Raw genomic sequence first — 19706 nt, 5'->3', positions numbered from 1 at the left:
TTGATCGCAGGGACCATAAATCTTGTTTATGGTCTCATGTGCATATATGTGTTACAAAATGGGATACAGCATTCAAGGATATGGTTGGAAGTCTGATTTTGGCTCAAAGCAAAGCAGAGGATATGGGTCTGGTTTTCAGATCTGATTTGCTGATTCATTAATGAAACCTACAGATCAGATGAAAATATGGGCAAAGTTATGGGATTTTTGCTGTTAAAATATATTGTTTTTATGTTTCTAACAGAACTGTGTACTGTTCTTAGCATTCCAAAGGAACACAACTTTGCTGGGCAATGACAGGTGCATCTGCCCCTATATGGAATACACCTGCCTGACAACTCAATGCTCCTGTGGGAAAAGCAAAAATCAGTGAGTACAGTGCTCCCTGGGGCACCATGATATATCTCCCTTAAAGGGCACCCTTCAGGTGTATTCCAGCTGATCAGCAGAAACAGAATGTTCTAGAATGCTTGTAAATTACAATGTGCCTCCCACGAACCCTCTTCAGACCCACTGCTAGTAAATACAGTAATACAACTGACTGAAGAGTATATAGTAATCAAAGACTTACTCTGTTGTAAGCTCCTCAGCAACTCTGCTATATTCACTAGATCATAAGCAGGAAGAGGCAAACAATGAGCTAAAAATATTTTAGACACAATGGTTTCACCAAAAATCCATTAAGGACAGAGAAAATAGTGAGAAGGACATAGCTAGGGTTTAAAAACAGCAAGATTATAGACACCTTTGTAATGGGTCAATGAACACATTCTCCGGCATCTTTTTATTATTATTATTATCTGTAATTTGCACCGCTGATCCTCTGGCATACACCCGAAGTAAATCTTGGGGAATGAGTTTTACAAGGGAGGCTTCGCCCCCCTTAAACCCCTCAGGCGGAGGAAAAATAGATAGTGAAGATAAGAGATTACAGTGCCCATCTGATTGGTTGTGAATCCTGTCACTCACTGAGACACGAACCAATCAGATGTATGGAATCACCGGAAGTGACGTTAGATTGGAGTTTTTGATGTGTTGGAGTTCTCAATAGAACACCGGCTCCAAATAGAGCTGAATGCCTGTGGTAGCCGACATATTCGGCATCCGTTGTTACCCGGAAGCAACTAATGCATATGTCTCTTGGTTATTCTTATTGAAGTCCTGGAGTTTTAGTCCTGATCTGCTTTCCTGGTTCTGATACCAACATGTGCCCTGGTTTTTGTTTCTTGGCTCACCTCTTCCTGTACCTTGAACTGCAGACTGATAAACAGATTCTTGAATTTTAGAACAGAAATGTTATCTATTTTTTTGCCTGACCTTTCTGCTTTGACATCTAGCTATCTGTTATTTTGGTATTGGACTTTAGCCTGGCTAGATTGGCTGCTGACGTTTGGTTCTGTCTTCCTGGTTATAACCTTGGAAGTTTCTTGACATTCACCTGCAACACATCGCCTACTATCTTAGTTACAGATCCTAATCAAGGTAAAATCCCTAATTACCTTATATAATAACCAAGCCAAAATGGATCTAGTTGTGATGACAAATATTAGCATTATTTTGCAGCAACTTACAGCTCTGGCCCCCTCTATGCAAAAACTACAGGCCTCCCAATTAAATTTACAACAGATAGTTGAAGTACTTCAGTTACAATCCAATGTTGGAGTCTCCACCACCTCAACCACTATGACCTCATCTGCTGCTGAGGGGTCTAGTTTGCCTGCTGCCTCCAGAGTGCAGTGATTGGTACATCTGACCTTTCCAGAGCTGAATTTGCCATTATTGGAAAGGTTTGGTGGCAACAGACACAGCCGGTCAAATCCTGTTTTCTTTCAAACCTGGGACACATGCTTCTGACTTTGTTAAGTTTTGCACCGCTGTTGCCTTACTAACAGGTGAACCTCAGATCTGATTAAGAGGAATAACAATATTCTTAATACCTTTGACTCTTATGTTAATGCAATGGGTATGGTGATGATCCTCATCATAATTCATCTGCTCAAGTGGCTTTGAGGGTTTTTCAACAAGGAAGGAAGCCTGTAGAGGTCTATATTTGTGGCTTTCATCACATTGCCAAAGACACAAACTGCAATGCTTCTTTTTTTCTTTCCCTAATGTCATATTGTTTTATTAAGATTTTTCCCCCCTTTATTTAAGTTTATTCAGTAAGGACAAAAGAGGTCAATTTCAGTCAACATACAACAAGTTTCACACATACAATATCAAGATAACAATCTTAGTAAAAATGTTGGTTATCATGGCTTCGATGTATATATACAGTATATATATATATATATATATATATATATATATATATATATATATATATATATATATATACAGGTGGCCCTCGGTTTATGCCGGTTCAATTTGTGCCATTTCAGAATAACAACCTTTTTTTCAGTCATGTGACTGCTATTGAAAAGCATTGAAAAACAGTGCACTAATTAAAATAGCCAGTAGGTGGAGCTGTCCACATGTGTTGCAGCAAAGTTTTTTAATCTTAGCAGTCTGAAATTAATCTGTGTACACAGAACAGACATTAGCTATCGAGAAGCTTTCAAAGCAGCAAGATCTAGGAGCCACTTCCCTATTATCTTCCTGTCAAGCTGCTTGAGTTGAGGGTGCCTAACTGCTTAATTAGTCCAGATTGAAATGCATAGAATAGATGCAGACCCAATATTATCTAACATGCTAACAATGCAGAGAACTGTTTGCAGAAAAATGCAAGTAAATTTTTTTTTTTATAATGTTTGATGATACACTCTGTTGTGTGATTATTAGCAAATGTTTTTGTTCACTAAACTTAGTTTGATGATACAGTCTGTTGTGTGATTATTTAATTAGGTTTATAATGCTGTTTGGCATTTAAAGTCTTCATTTAAAAGCTTTAAAAATAATGTATTAGGTGTTACTTATGTCAATTTTGAGAGGGGCCTGGAACCTAACTTCCTTTACTTCCCATTGACTTACATTATAAACTGGGTTTCAATTTACAACCATTCCTTATGGAACCTAACCCTTGCGTAAACTGAGGGCTACCTGTGTGTATATATATATATATATATATATATATATACACACACACACACACACACTCTCCGGCCACTTTATTAGGTGCACCTGTTCACCTGCTTGCTAACACAAATTGCTAATCAGCCAATCACATGGCAGAAACTCAATGCATCTAGACGTGGTGAAGAGGACTTGCTGAAGTTCAAACCGAGCATCAGAATGGGGAAGAAAGGGGATTTAAGTGACTTTAAATGTGTCATGCTTGTTGGTGCCAGATGGGCTGGTCTGAGTATTTGAAAAACTGCTGATCTACTGGGATTTTCATGCACAACCATCTCTAGGGTTTACAGAGAATGGTCAGAAAAAAATATATCCAGTGAGCGGCAGTTGTGTGGACGACAATGCCTTGTTGATGTCAGAGGTCAGAGGAGAATGGGCAGACTTGTTTGAGATGATAGAAAGGCAACAGTAACTCAAATAACCACTTGTTACAACCAAGGTATGCAGAATACCATCTCTGAATGCACAACACATCGAACTTTAAGCAGATGGTCTACAGCAGCAGAAGACCACACCAGGTGCCACTGTTGTCAGCGAAGAATAGGGAACTGAGGCTACAATTTATACAGGCTCACCAAAACTGGACAATAGAAGATTGGAAAAACGTTGCCTGGTCTGATGAGTCTCGATTTCAGTGACATTCAGATGGTAGGGTCAGAATTTGTGGTAAACAACATGAAAGCATGGATCCATTCTGCCTTGTATCAAGTTCAGGCTGGTGGTGGTTGTGTAATGGTGTGGGGGATATTTTCTTGGCACACTTTGGGCCCCTTAGTACCAATTGAGCATTGTTTAAATGCCACGGCCTACCTGAGTATTGTTGCTGACCATGTCCATCCCTTTATAACTACAGTGTACCCATCTTTTGATGGCTACTTCTAGCAGGATAATACACCATGTCACAAAGCTCAAATCATCTCAAACTGTTTTTTTGAACATGACAATGAGTTCACTGTACTCCAATGGCCTCCACAGTCACCAGATCTCAATCCAATACAGCACCTTTGGGATGTAGTGTAACGGGAGATTCACATCATGGATGTGCAGCCAACAAATCTGCAGCAACTGCCTGATGCTATGATGTCAATATGGACTAAAATCCCTGAGGAATGTTTCCAACACCTTGTTGAATCTATGCCATGAAGAATTAAGGCAGTTCTGAAGGCAAAAGGGGGTCCAACCCAGTACCAGCAAGGTGTACCTAATAAAGTGGCAGGTGAGTGTATATACAGTTGTAATCCAATTTATTCAACCCCCATTGCAAATCATGTTTATTGTCAAAATTTACTGACTTTCCGCTGTTTGCAATGAACAAATCAAACAAAAGCAATTGAAATAGCTCAACACAACAAATGCTTCAAGTGCTTTCCCCAAATTTAATTGAAAATGCAACTTTTACTGAATTCTGCAGTCTCACAAAAAAACATAAATATGCAAAACAGGTGTTATCTCAAGCACATCTGATGCAACTAATCAAGGGCTTCATTAGTTGGACCAGGTGTGCTTAAGCTAGAACACATGAAATATCTGAACTGGCTAGGGCTTTGATGAGTGTCACGTTTGACTGCATGTTAGAAATATGGCTAAGTCAAAAGAATGGTCCAAAAAGTTAAGAAAATAAATCATCACCCTTCACAAACAAGAAACAGGATACAAAAAGATAGCAAAGGCACTGAATGTTCCTAAAGTCACCGTTGGAAGCATAGTTTGTAGGTTCAAAGTTAAAGGAAAAGTGGGGTACACTACCAGGACAGGGCAGAAAAAGGAAGCTATTAATGACTGCAACCAAATTTCTGAGAAGGTAGGTTGAGAAAAACCCTCGAGTGACTGCAAAAGACCTGAAGCAAGAAGCAAGACCTGAGGTTTCAGTTTGCACAGACAAGTACTAAATGCAGAAGGTTTCCGTGCCAGAACTCCGAGACGTATACTACTACTGAAACAAAAGCACAAGAAAAGTCGGCTCAAATATGCTCAAAATCATATAAATAAGTAACACTAGTTTTGGGATTCTGTTCTGTTGAGCGATGAAACAAAACTGGAACTTTTCGGCCCGATGGTTCAGCGGTATGTCTGGAGGAAGAAGAATGACGCATACGCTGAAAAGAACATTCTGCCTACAGTTAAGCATGGTGGTGGTTCAGTGATGCTCTGGGGCTCATTTGCCTCCTCTGGCACTGGAAACCTGCATTGTGTGGAAGGCAAAATGGATTAATTGAAGTATCAGGAAATCCTAGGAGAAAAAGTCATGCCTTCTGTGAGGAAGCTGAAGCTTGGGTGTTATTGCACCTTTCAACAGGACAATGATTCCAAGCATACCTCAAATTCCACCAAGGCTTGGTTGCAGAAGAAGTCCTCGAATATTCCACAGTAGCCATTACAGTCACCTAGAAAATCTCTGGTGGGATTTGAAGAATATTACTGAACTGGAGGCCATTGGTCATGAGGAATGGGCTAAGATTCCTCAGAAGCAGGTGTCTGGATATGCATCTCATTTGCAGCAGGTCATAACAGCAAAAGGGTGCTCTACTAAGTGTCAGGTTAGGAAAAGTCCAGAAGAAGACCCAAATGCTAGGGCGAACTTAAACAACACCCTTGCACTCTGAGTTTAATCCAGGACGTGACCCCACGACAACCTCTAAAAAACAATGTACTCACGATATGGAGCAGCCTGAGTCCAAAGTAATTCAAGATATCAGCCAAATAGACTTCTGAGTAAGGAACTGGTTTCAGGAAAAGTCTTCCACAGAATCAGGAGAGCAGGGATAGTCACTTATACTCAGACAGAGGAAGGGTAAACAAGAAACAGTTAATAATGCAGGAGTAGGTAACCTGTTATCAGGAAGTTTGAGGGTTAATACTGTGTATTCAGTCCTTGAAGAGTTTGGCAACAGGTTATCAGGCAGTTTGTAGGTTTATACTGAATAGTCAGTACATGCAGAGTTAGATAACAGGATAACAGGTAGTTTGAGGGTTAATACTGATTAATCAGTACTTGCAAGGATTGGCAACAGGTTGTCATGCAGTTTGAGAGTTTCACAGAATAGACAGTCTTTGCAATGTTTGGCAACAGGATATCAAGCAGTTTGAAGGCTTACACTGAATTAACAGTATTTGCAGAGTTTTGGCAACAGGTAAACATGCAGTTTGAGAGTTTCACAGAATAAGCAGTCTTTGCAATGTTTGGCAACAGGATATCAAGCAGTTTTAAGGTTTACACTCAGTAAACAGTATTTGTAGAGTTTTGGCAACAGGTAAACAAGCAGATTGAGAGATTCACAGAATAAATAGTACTTGCAATGTTCGGCAACAGGTTATCAGGAAGTTAGAGGATTAACCCAGGATAGTCCGTCTTTGCAGAGTATGGCAGTTAGAGAGATTCCACAGCGAAGTCCTCACAGGAGCCACAAAGAGTAACAAACAAAGGGGCACTGAAGAAACAGGAAGCCCGGAATAAAAAGCCTGGTAGTGACATCATCAGGAAGGGGCGGCTCAGACTACCTGTCAATCAAGCACACAGAGAGGACAGCTGGAGCTTCCCAGCGGCCGAGCGTGACACTAAGTATTAAAGATGCTTGCCATGAAGGGGTTGAATAATTTTGAGACTGCAGAATGTATTAAAAGTTGCATTTTCAGTTGAATTTGGGGAAACCACTTGAAGCATTTGTTGTGTTGAGCTTTTTCAATTGCTTTTGTTTGATTTGAAAGTCTGTACATTTTGATAACAACTGTATATACATATATTCATACGATTCTCTAAGGTAGAAATATAGGAAGGTTGAAGTGAAAGCCATTGTGTAAATCAACGGAGAAGAACTGCCGTTGAGTAAGGAAACATATTGTTGTAGAACTGCAGATCTTACTAGGGGAAAAGTATAGTGCTGAATGTTATGGTGATGTGGAGTTTTAGTGATTAATGAAAAAAACTCAAATTGAAGGATTCTTACTACCTCTTTATTTTTATTCTAGTCTGGATTCCCATTTAAAATACATTCTATAAGAAAAGTGTAACTTTTCTGAAATCAGATAATGGTATCTTTCCAACAAGAGGTTGTGTTGGAATTGCGTTTTTTTAGCTGTTTTGCACTATTGATAGGTAGATGTGCTAAGCAGAGGTGACCTTTTGGATTTCATTTCTGAGTGTACATTGAATAAGAAAACTAATGGACCTAGTTGCAGGTTACTCGGTAACACCATGTTATGAAAGGTTGTATTTTAGAACATGTCCACCAAATATGGAAAGGGCTCCCTGTGAAATTGCAGTTTTTCCAAAATCGGTCACATGCTCCTAGAAATAGATACTTTTATCTTTAAGGGGTTAAGTACCATCAGAGTAAATAAATATTGAATGAGCGTACTTCTTAATACTCAGGAAAATATTACACCACTCTTTAGTTGATAATGTGAACGGGAGTTCCCTATACAAAGCTTTAACAAAGGAGGGTAGGGTTCCAAGAGAGGGGGTATTAAGAAGTGCATTTAACATTTTTTTTAAAGCACATGAGCAACTGGTAAAAGAAAATGGTGCAACTGGTAATAACATAGTCACTACTGGAATAGCCTAAACAAGCTCTCATCTGTGCTCTAGAAAGGAGGCCAGAAGATTCCACCAATGTACATATTAGTAACATGCAATGTAAATTATGAGTGAGTGGCCGGCTGGAAAGTCTGGATTATTGAGAACTGGAGTTAGAGGAGATATTCTAGTATTGAATAAGGTATTGTTGAATACGAGATGGCCTCTGGTGGGGAGGTATACAGCACAGTCTTCCCAACTGTGGCAGCTATCAGGGATATATGCACACCCTTTAATGATCCTATGTAAAAATACTGCATTATAATATGATTTCAGATCTGAAGCCCCTAGTAGTCACCCTCGCAGAACTAGGGTAGTGGAAGTGGCCTTAGCTACCCTAGCTGGATGTCTTTTCCAAATGTATAAATTAAATATGGCTTGTAGCCAAGGTAAGTAAGTAGTGGGCAGTGGGATATTCACACTTTGAATTAGTTATAACATTTTATGAAGTTAGTTTATATAATAAGTTAGGATCTGTTAATAGTGGATCTCCCCAAGTAAGTAAGATAACTTTTTCTAATAGAATATGGCTTATTACTTGAGATTAAACATATCTCTAATTGTGATAGATGAATAGGGAGGAGTTCTGATTTACTTTTACACCATTAGCATCTAAGACTTTTTGTGCTGCGGGGAGGGATTTCCCTGGGGAGGAGTCATAAATAGGTCATCAGCAAACATAGCCAATTTATATTAGCCACTTCCAACATAAATTCCATTGACCTCTACAGTATTCCTCAAATATCTGGTTAAGATTTCCATTGACATTTAATCTTCTGATCTTTTTTATCAGTTTAATTTGGGCCTCTCTGAACAACTGAAAGCTGACCTTTTTCGTGTGGGTCTACTAGCAGACTTGTAAAGTATGATCTCCTTAGTCATCCAAATAGATAGGGGATATGCTACCCAGTATTTTCTAACTTCTCAGTTCCACCCTACCCCAATGCCTATTCCCACTGCTGAGTCTATGTTGCAGGAAGAACCTATGCAGGTCGAAGGGGCTTGTTTCTTCTTTTGAATGTGTTAAAATCAAATATCTGAATGTTTCTACTGTGGCAAGGCTGGTAATTTTTTATGTAATTGTCCTGTGAGGCCTTGGAATGAACCCAAAGAAGATAATAAGGATTATGTATCTTTTTTTTAATCCATCTTCTGTTTCCTTTTCAATATACTTATCAGTACCCTTTTCATTACAATGGTCCACACAGCTAATTTAAATTGATGCAGTCGCTGATTCTGGTGCAAGTGAATGCTTCTTTGATTCTTCTTTGGCAAATAATATTAGAATTCCTTTGTTTTTTTCATTTTGGATCTGCATAATCCTTTAAAATCTGGGATACTGGTAGCTTATCTTTTGCTTCTGTCTTTTGTCAAAGTTCCAGTCTGTGCCAGTCTGCTACAATTTTAGGTGTTCATCAGAATACTTTGGAACCTATTCCTGAACAAATGAAAAGAGATCAGATCATCTTCCTCCCAAATGTCCTTATGACTTTCCCATTGATCTAGTCTCAGGAGCCTAAATACTTGCCATGCCATTTGGATTATGAAATGCACTAGCTATGCTCTAGCACTTTTGTAATAATATATTTAGAGGCTTATTGGACACTTTTATTGTTATTTACTTCAACAATGTTGCAGTCTTCTCATCCATTCAAGAATTGCATGTTACACATGTTTGTCTGTATTATCAAGATTAAGAGCCAGTTGTCTGCCAAAGCTGGAAAAGTGTCAATTTCAGTCTCTTTAGTAGAATTATTGGGGTACATCCTTTCCTGATCATATTAGGATTGATCCCAATGTTTCTACAACTCTAAAAATACAAATATCCAGCAAGCAATGGGGTAGAAAAAAATGTTAAAACATACTGTTTATTAGTTCCATTAAAAACAGATACAGAGTAGGCGGCATCAGGCTACAAATAGCTATGATTATCATAGGGAGGGGCTTTAATCCTACAGCCAGTAAAGCCAATTAGATAACTTTCTGGCTGATCTATGGATTCCTGGGTTCACATGATGGCCGGCTTGAAGCACAGAACTAACGGTCGGAGTAAGTACCGGGGTCCTACTAAAGGTACTTTAACTTGATTTATGTCTTTATGTACAGCCTGCATATGGATTGAATTGGGTTTATACACCTTAGTGTAATGTCTGACATTGAGGTAAATCCGCATACTGGAGAACTAGGTGTTTGTTGATGATTACCAGATCAATTGCAGAGAACCAGAAAGTTTCACACTTGCCATAAATGATTTGGGTGCAGTTTATTACATGCAGACACTTTATAGCAAGTTTGCTCAATAAAAAATTACATTCTTCATTATTGTACCAAGATTTACTAACTGTATCCTAAATCTACAAGCAAATATAGCAGCTTTGCAACCCAGCTACACCAGAGGCTTAAACAGTGTTTGACAAACTCAAGGGACTGTTTACATCAGCACCAATTTTGGTCAAGCTGGATTTTCAGAGAATCTTCTTTTTTAGAGGTGGATGCCTCTAATGTGGCTATTGGTGCTACGGTATATTGCCCAGAGGGTGGACTCTAAGGATCAGATGCATCTGGTTGCCTTTTTCTCTAGAAGTCTGTCATCTGCCGTGGAGAATTATGATGTGGGAGACAGTGAATAGTTGGTGATTAAGTGTGTATTGGTGGAGTAGAGGCACCTGTTGGTAGTTGATGTTTACCCTATCACTATTGTTAAGGATCACCATAGCCTAGAGCAGGGGTGTCAAACTCAAATTCATCGGGGGCCACATCAGCAGTTTGGTCACCCTCAAAGGGCCTCAAAGGGCCGGTTGTATAGGACTATATATATATTATATCATGCTGGTGGTATTGATATTTAAAGAGCTAGGGAAGGCTTAGCAATGCATTAGGGCTAACAACTGCTGGCTTCTGCTTATTATGGGCCTCTGGTTGTGGTTTATTATAAAATTAATCAGTGAGTAGAGTAGTCAGTAATAAATTATAGATGGCGCCAGTGCCAGACCCCTCCCTTAAGTTCAGAGACCCCCATCAATATGTGGACAGACAGTGACACAGTGCCCCCCCTCCCCCATCCCCAGCCTGGCCATTCAAGATTTTCCAGCAATCAATCTGTGGACAGACAGCAGTGACAGACAGTGCCCACCCTGGCCCCCCCATCCCCAGCCTGGCCATTCAAGATTCTCCTACCTGGCTGTACTGACGGTCGACACTGTGGACCTGGACTAGTTGTCTGACTCCACTTGTGACTGAGCTACCTGCAGCCTGCTGCCTGTCAAGCGGACGCGGTGGATGGAGTCTGGAGACGTCACGTCAGGCGGCCATGGCTGTATCCCTCTGCTTTCTCCCGCTCTCATTCAGAGTGAGTGACGTCACGTGAGGCAAGTGAGCTGCACCTGGTCACCAGTCCTCCACTGACACAATCACAATACGCATGCGTGGCGCGGCGTGCACTCACTTGGACCTCCCCCCCATAATGATCAATAGGCAGTATTAGGCTATCTATGCCGGGCGGCCGGGCCAGCACACTGTGGGAGGGAGAGGAGTGGGACGGGAGGCGGCAGTGACAGTCAGTGAGGAGGCACACAGGCAGGCTAGGCAGCAAGTCAGTACTCTGCAGGTGTACTCTGCTATGCATAATAATAATAAGGCGGCGGCTACACGGGCCACATGACAAGGTCTGGTGGGCCGGATTCGGCCCGCGGGCCTTGTGTTTGACACCCGTGGCCTAGAGTATCTCCTTTCTGCAAAGCAACTTCATCCCAGACAAACTCTTTGGGCATTGTTTTTTTTTCCTAGATCTAACCTTGGCATTTATTGTCAGCCTGGGTCCAAGAATAAGAAGGCAGGCACCTTATCCATAATACAAAACAGAAGAGATGCAGACACTGCTGGTGTGAAAAAGTTAAAAACAGTCCTTTATTGGGCTTAAATAAAATACAAAAAATCCATACGAATGGCAGTCACACAGACAAGAGGGACAAATATCCTGATGCGTTTTGCGCCCCCTAGTGGTGCTTAATCATAGGCTAACACATGTAAGACCAGGTAACCCTTATATAAAGATAAGTTAACCCTTTCCTCACATTGCGGTACATCATTAAAAACAATAACAATCAAAGACATATGTGCTATATTGGTGAAGTGGAAATTGTTGAAATGATTAGCTACTGCTGAATCCTTATAGGTATTTTTGACATCTCTAACATGTTTACTGAATCTTGTCCTGGCTTTACGTGAGATTTTACCCACGTACTGACTTTGACATAGGTTACACGTTAAAAGATACACTACAAAAGTAGTTTTACAATTGGCATAAAAATTGATGTTATATTTAATATTATCATAGTTGAATACAAAAGTATCCCCTATTTGGATGTTAGTGCAACTGTTGCAGTTCCTACTTCTACATTTAAAGTTTCCTTTTCAAGTCAACCATTTAGGACTTCTTGAACTATTTTTATTTCTTACTAAACTAGGAGATAGCGATGTAGCCAAAGTCTTGGGTTTTTTAGAGACAAATCTACATTTATTTATCATAGGTTTAAGTACTTGATCCCCTGATAGTATATGCAGATGTTTTTTAAGAATGTTTACTATACTATTATATTGCTGTGAATATTTCGTAGTAAACACAATGGCGTTTTTAAAATTATCCGACTATTGTGAACATCTGTACTGTTAGATTTAAAGTTATGTGTTTTTAATGACTTTCTACATACTTCTAGCTGAGTGGAATCATATCCTCTTTTGTTTAGTCTTTCCTTCAGTTCCAATGATTGTTGTTCATATACAGTGTCTGACTTGGTATTTCTACAAAGTTTAATAAACTGTCCTCTTGGGATAGCCTTAATTAAGTGCTTGTGATGCTGTGAAGCAGCATGCAAGGTAGTATTACCTGCTGTAGGTTTTCTAAAGGTTTTAGTAACTATCTGATTATTAGATATTTGTAATGTAAGATCTAAAAAAATTATCTCATTTTTATTAAGTTTCCTAGTAAACCGTAAACCTAAATCATTGGAACTCAAATAAGTTTGGAAATCGCTTATAAAGTTATGGTCCTTCACATTGCTTCTCACGAACAGCAAATCATCAATGTAGCGAACAAAGAGTAATATCTACTCTTGCCAGGGGTTAAGGGAAGAATAAATAAACATTAGCTCCCACCAAGCTACAAATATATTGGCAAATTCCCGGGGCAAATTGTGCCCCCGTTGCGGTCCCCCTGATTTGCAGATAGTACTAATTGTTGAACAAAAAGCGTCGAACTTCAACAGCTTTAATAACTAGATGCTGCGGTATGCTCGTATATAAAGATGTTATATCTGCTGTGATCCAGTGGTAGTCTTCTTGCCACTCCAATGTATCTAGTGTGTGCAATAAATGTGATGTGCCCTGAAGGTAACTGAGTTGTCTCTAAGCTATTGGTTAAAGAATGAAGTCCATCCATTCACCCAGTGGTTCCAAAAGAGAGTCAATACCAGCCACTATTGGTCTACCAGGTGGACAAAATTTCTCCTTATGTATCTTAGGGACATGGTGGAAAATGGGTGTAATGGGGTTTTCTGGAACTAATACTTCTCGATCTGTTGGATTAAATACCCCCAACATAATTCCATCATCGACAAGTTTGTGCATATTCTCTTTGAATTTAAAAACAGGATTAGATGGAAGTTGGTGATAGACTGTAGTATCTGAAAGTTGTCTGTAAGCCTCCTGGAAATGGAAGGATTTATCCATGACAATGATACTGCCACCCTTGTCTGAGTTCTTTATCCCAATCTCCTCATTGTCTTGTAGAGATTTAATGACTGCACGTTCCATGCGTTTCAGATTTAAGATGACAGCATCCTTGAAGTCCATCCATTCACCCAGTGGTTCCAAAAGAGAGTCAATACCAGCCACTATTGGTCTATCAGGTGGACAAAATTTCTCCTTATGTATCTTAGGGACATGGTGGAAAATGGGTGTAATGGGGTTTTCTGGAACTAATACTTCTCGATCTGTTGAATTAAATACCCCCAACATAATTCCATCATCGACAAGTTTGTGCATATTCTCTTTGAATTTAAAAACAGGATTAGATGGAAGTTGGTGATAGACTGTAGTATCTGAAAGTTGTCTGTAAGCCTCCTGGAAATGGAAGGATTTATCCATGACAATGATACTGCCACCCTTGTCTGAGTTCTTTATCCCAATCTCCTCATTGTCTTGTAGAGATTTAATGACTGCACGTTCCATGCATTTCAGATTTAAGATGACAGCATCCTTGCCTGAGTCAATTTCTTCCTCTAATTTGAGGATATCATCCTGTACAGCCTTCTGATAGGCATTGATCATAGGACCCCTAAAATTCACTGGATAAAAATTAGACCTATATTTTTTAGGTTTCTGAAGTTTATCAAAGGGAACATCCAGGTCATCCTCATAATTATATAATTTACTTTGACACACACTGAATGGCAAATGAGGTTTGTTAATAGCTTGCTCAGTATCTATATCAATATCCATATTTTTACTTTGTATGTTGTTCCTGTTAGACAATGCAAAAAATCTTTTTAAAGCTAACTTACGTATAAACTTATTTATGTCCAATAGAGTATTAAAACTCGAAAATTTATTGGAAGGAGCAAAGCCCAGCACTATGAATAAGACAGATTTTTCATCATTACTTAAAGTATATTGGGATATATTAAATATACTGAGTCCTTCTGTGGCAAGATTTAAAGAGTCTATTAGTTCTGTTCCTTTTTCTTCTTGGACTTTCCTCCTCTTTTTTTTCTCCATCTTCTTCTGTGTCTCTTTCTTTTCCCATGGTCCTTCGTGTCTTCGGACGCACCACTGGTAAGGTCACCTCCACTTCCTCCCCCGATGACTCCTGTAAAAAAATACAAGAACAGGGAGAGGAGGAGGGAGAGGTGGAGAGTGAGGAAGAAAAGGTAGAGGAACAAAGGGAGGAAAAGGAGCTAGCAGTAGTATTAGCTTCAGATTCTGATGGCACTAAATGCTACTTCTCTTGTAGCCTTCTTTTTAAAATGGATTTTGGCACATTTTTAGTGGGATCATTATTCTGCTGGGCTTGTCGCTTTTTTCACCCATATTTAGTCCTATTTTCACGCTGTTGTTGGCGAACAGCTGTCCAGTTATATACTTTATTTTGGTCATAAACCTCCTTGTCTCTGTTGAAATTATTTCCTTTTCGGGAGGCTTGCTCTTGATCACACTTCCTAAGTGCTTCATCCATTTTTTTCTTGTGTACTAAATACTTTATATTTGCCTCTAGGGGTTTTAAATCATCTTTGATGTTATCCACAGCTGTTTTTAACTTCATTCTCTTTTTCTCTTTAACTCAAATTAATATATTAATGAGTTTAAAGGAACACTCTGTCAATGCTGTGTTTCATTCTTCCATGTCAAGGGGATCATCAAATTCAAAAGAAGGGTATTTCTTGATTCTGAGACCTCTAGGGATCCTCTGTGCTTCCACATACTTGTTGAATGCCACAATGTCCCACATAAGTCTAAGGTCAGAAATAAGAATTTGTTGTAACAACTTAAAATAGGCTTTTAATTCAGAGTTTTCCACTTTGCTCACCTCTTTGTAAAAGACCTTATCAAAAAAGTATTTTCTAATGCCCATATCAAACATGTCCTGTTCAATGTTTCTGAAGAATGTACAGGAATGGATTTACTATCCAATATATTAGTCCCTAAAGCCTCTATGTTTGTGTTAATGTCTACCATATTGATATATGTACACACTATAATACGCTAAGAAGCCAATGGGATGAGCTCCGGAACCAAATGGTAAAGTAAGACCACTAAGAACAGTAAGTTATTTTTTGACTTATGAATAAAAAACGCTTTTCCAGATATTAAATGTGATACTAAATAAAACAGGTAAAATAGAAGAGCTGTACTCACATCATCCTTAGGCATAAATCCGGATATATGCGATTTAGCAGGTCTTTAACAGGATCTAACAGCCCCCATCTATGTAAAGATGATCAGGATGCGAACAGAGTCCATGGCATGCGGCTGCATTAGACCGGGAACTGAAACATCAGGGGTAAAGGTTATCCAATCCATAGGCTAGCAGAGAGGAGTGCCGTAGCTGCAGGCAATTTTACCACTATCAAGGATACAAAACAGAAGAGATGCAGGCACTGCTGGTGTGAAAAAGGTAAAAACAGTCCTTTATTGGGCTTAAAAAAATACAAAAATTCCATACGAATGGCAGACACACAGACAAGAGGGTTCAAAGGGGCTGACGCGTTTTGCGCCCCCTAGTGGCGCTTAATCATAGGCTAACACATGTAAGACCGGGTAACCCGTATATAGGCATAAGTTAACCCTTTCCTCACATTGCGGTACATCATTAAAAACAACAATAAAAATTAATCTATGGGGGGCGGAGCCGGCTGCCGAGTAAGATGGCTGAACTCTGAGTGAGCTCTAAAAGCCCCGTCTGACTCAAAGGTTAAAATCTCCCTCATTTGGGCACCAAATCGCAACAAACTTCTTGGGGTAGCTACCCGGGTGCTCCGGAACCTGCTCAGTAAAGTTCAATAACGGATCTCTCACGGAACCATGTGAAATGGTCTGAGGCCTACCGGACATTGCACAGCTTCACCTACACTGGAGCCCAGATGGTATACAGCACTAGAGCAGTTCTCCTGCCCTCATGAGACTGTAAAACACAGGAAAACCGCAGGAGAAGTGGAGGATGAGAACCTAACTGAAAATCTATGCCACTATAGAAAAATAAAATAACGCAGCAAACCGCAAGTATTAAGCCATAATCCATCTAGTTAAAATCACTAAACTGAAAACATGGTGCTTTTGTTTCTCTTTCTACTATGCCCTTATACTCAAAAGCTGCAGGAATAGCGGGGGGGGGGGGGGGGAGAAGTGGCAGCTGTGCTGAAAGTTAGAGCAAAGAATCTACTAATCTGCAAATGATAGCACACTGATTAAAGTTATACAGAGCCTTTAACCTACTTCCCCACTACTTCATTAGAGACTGATATATTACTGCACATTTATGTAATATAGGGATACTCTCTTGGATTCTTATCAAGAAGCATAGCCCTTCTCCTACCCTCACTAATTAATTACAGGACCTCAGTGGAGGTTATGGAATAGCTGCAGCAAAGATCAATTTTTTTTTTTTTTTTTTTTATCCTGTCTTTTATTCTTGCAAGAATATGTCGCCTAAAAAGAATACTAACAAGCCGGAAAGGGGGCAGAAGCATCCAGCTCATAAAACGCCTACGGTCAACACCTTCTTTAAACTGCATGATAATGGAGCCCAGGTGGAGGTGCCAATTGTACCCCTAATCCAAAAGCACCATCAGATTCAGAAGATGAAGAAACCTGCACAGATAATATGGTCTCTATATCTCAAACCTTGTTGGAATCTTTGCCATCTAAAAAAGACTTCTCAACATTATTGTCACAAGTACGCAGCTGCATTAAAGAAGAAATCTCAGGCCTCAGAAAAGACATTAATGAAATAGGAAACAAGGTTGAATACCTTGAGGAGGTTCAAGAAATCAAGCAGGAGGAAATATCTATTTTGCAGCAACAACTAAAAGGTCAGGAAACCTCCATTATGCAGCTTCACGATAAGCTTGAGGACTTAGAGAACAGGGAAAGGCGTCAAAATCTTAGAATCCGGGGAGTGCCGGAATCAGTTCTCACCTCATCAATACCGGGATACCTGCAGGAGCTCTTTACACACATTAAAGGGGCCCCGTACGACCAACCCATTCAATTTGATAGAGCCCATAGGGCATTGCGCCCCAAATCACTGGATCCAAAGAAACCTAGGGACATCATTTTAAAATTTAAAGATTATTCCCAGACAGAAGAAGTCTCAGAACTTGCACGCAAACAGAGATCTATTACTTTTCAGGATAGCAACATCCACATTTTTTCCGGATTTGGCCCCAAGAACCTTGCTAAGATGGAGGGAATTCAACCACCTCAGAGCACATTTAAGGAACTTAAACATTGCATATCGGTCTGGTTTCCCATGCTCGGTCCAGGTCATAAGACACGGTCAAAGATTCGTATGTAATGATGTCCTGGAGACAGAAAGCTTTTGTGCAGACCTACATATCGATCCACCACTTGAACCCATTATATCTTCAGGATCACATGAACAACTCAGAAAGGAAGATGTCTCAAAGCCTCAAAGAACAAAATGGCAAACAGTGCCAGCCAAAAGACTTAGACCTGCTCATTCTGGTCCTTCTCAGGAAACAGTAGAACCCCCATGAACACTCTTCACAGCAAGGGGTAACAGATTTTAGAAGAATTACTGTGTCTCCTTCCATGGTGGAGATGTGGTGTTTATGTTATTCAGTTCAACATTCTGATTTTTACTGGCTAAAAGTTCAAGTTAGGCCTATTTTGAAATGTTAGCTGTTCATCACCACGAAGGTACCTCTGCCCCTTCTAGTCTTCCTGGAGATCGTGGGGTAAGAATCACCGAGTGGTAAGATAAAAGCACGATTACCCACTTATATTGACTATACTGGTTATATCTCTTAAAAACCTTTATACCCTGTTGATATTTGTTAAATTTGCAAACCTGAGTCACTCCAGATTTCAACTGACTCTATATGAACACTTTTGATTAAACAGGGTTATTGACTTACCAGGTTCTACGTATCCTCTTTCCCCATAAAGATGTGTGGACTTTAACAATTGGTCAGTTGCTCCATTATTTAATATTTATAGATTTAATCATTCTAGCTCCGAAACGAATATAGTAGTCAGTTACTTATTGTTATTTACTTTTAGCTAATTTGTTGTTATCAATGTTTGGTTGCTCGCTTTTCCCCTCTAACTATTTTAGAGGCTGCTGCTCAGAGTTCACTGCGCAGTTGAATCACTGAACCATAGTACAGTTTAGTTGATATAGACTTGTTATGCTCTAATGATATTTATTTGTGTTAGAGCTATAGGTCAGACGGGGATATCTCCCCAGTTTTTTGTTGTTGTTTAAAGGGACAGTCTAGTCCAAAAAAAGCTTTCATGATTCAGATAGGGCATGTAATTTTAAACAACTTTCCAATTTACTTTTATCACCAATTTTTCTTTGTTCTCTTGGTATTCTTAGTTGAAAGCTTAACCTAGGAGGTTCATATGCTAATTTCTTAGACCTTGAAGGCCGCCTCTTAAGAATGCATTTTAACACGTTTTTTACCACAAGAGGGTGTTAGTTCATGTTTTTCATATAGATAACACTGTGCTTGTGCACGTGAAGTTACCTGGGAGCCATCACTGATTGGCTAAACTGCAAGTCTGTCAAAAGAACTGAAATAAAGGGGCAGTCTGCAGAGGCTTAGATACAAGATAATCACAGAGGTAAAAAATATATAAATATAACTGTGTTTTTTATGCAAAACTAGGGAATGGGTAAACAAGGGATTATCTGTCTTTTAAAACAATAACAATTCTGGTGTAGACTGTCCCTTTAAAACACAATGTATCTCACTAGTTTTTGGATTCCTTCTTTGAATCCTATAATTAGAGATTTCTCTCTCAGTATGTATATCTTACAAATTGCTTATTACTGTCCTTTCTCTCAATCTCCCACTTTCTTTTTCTTTTCTAAATATTGGTCTTACATGTGTTATATATTGCGCTTGCAGGGGTATTCATCGTATCTACAAATTTTTTACAGCTCAATATGGTTGATATAAAGGGACATTCGCTAACATTTATGACCCAAAATGTGAAAGGGTTTAACGTACCACAAAAACGTTCTATGGCCTTACGTGATATAAAACTAAAAAAGTGTGATATTTTATTTTTACAAGAGACGCACTTTAGGAAAAACTTTGAACCTAAATATTTCTCACCTCACTATACCCAACACTATCATAACAGTCACCCTGACAAAAAAATAAATGGGTTAGTATCCTTTTTCATAACTCAGTACCATTTCAGCTCCACAGTATAGAAGCAGATAAAGAAGGGAGATACCTTGGCCTGAAGGGCCTTCTATTTGGAAGACCAATCACGCTGATCAACATTTATGCCCCTAACACAAAACAAAGGC

The sequence above is a fragment of the Bombina bombina genome, chromosome 8 (assembly GCF_027579735.1).
Source record: "Bombina bombina isolate aBomBom1 chromosome 8, aBomBom1.pri, whole genome shotgun sequence".
Taxonomy (NCBI): Eukaryota; Metazoa; Chordata; class Amphibia; order Anura; family Bombinatoridae; genus Bombina; species Bombina bombina.
Note: the sequence above shows the minus strand (reverse complement) of the source record.